This window comes from Penaeus monodon, chromosome 15 (assembly GCF_015228065.2).
Source record: "Penaeus monodon isolate SGIC_2016 chromosome 15, NSTDA_Pmon_1, whole genome shotgun sequence".
In the NCBI taxonomy this organism is placed as follows: Eukaryota; Metazoa; Arthropoda; class Malacostraca; order Decapoda; family Penaeidae; genus Penaeus; species Penaeus monodon.
Genome location: NC_051400.1, coordinates 30,062,912 through 30,063,127, shown reverse-complemented (window position 1 = coordinate 30,063,127; position 216 = coordinate 30,062,912). Strand labels below are relative to the sequence as shown.

General features: G+C 38.0%; 1 protein-coding gene and 1 long non-coding RNA gene across 2 annotated transcripts in view; one reads left to right on the top strand and one right to left on the bottom strand.

Annotated features, from left to right (window-relative positions):
- The window catches only part of LOC119581932 (myosin heavy chain, muscle-like), a gene marked incomplete at its 5' end in the record, with an annotated part of 19,236 nt that overhangs the window by 9,945 nt on the left and 9,075 nt on the right, over window positions 1-216 (top strand).
- Window positions 1-216, bottom strand: part of LOC119581933 — a 4,024-nt gene that overhangs the window by 516 nt on the left and 3,292 nt on the right. The window lies entirely within an intron of this gene.

Below are 216 nucleotides of genomic sequence, written 5' to 3'. Positions count from 1 at the left end.
ACGCTTTCATCGGAATAATTTTCACCTCCTCTTCACGCCGCATATACAAGATTAGGTGATTTTTTTCCATCTTTCATAAATAAGTACACTACTCGAATATAAAGCAACGAGTTCAGTGGGGATCCTTGGGTTTTCTTTTTAATGTTCATCCTCTTAGAGTAATGCCATACATACAACACATGCATAAAGTACACGTCTGTGCCGACAACGAAACAA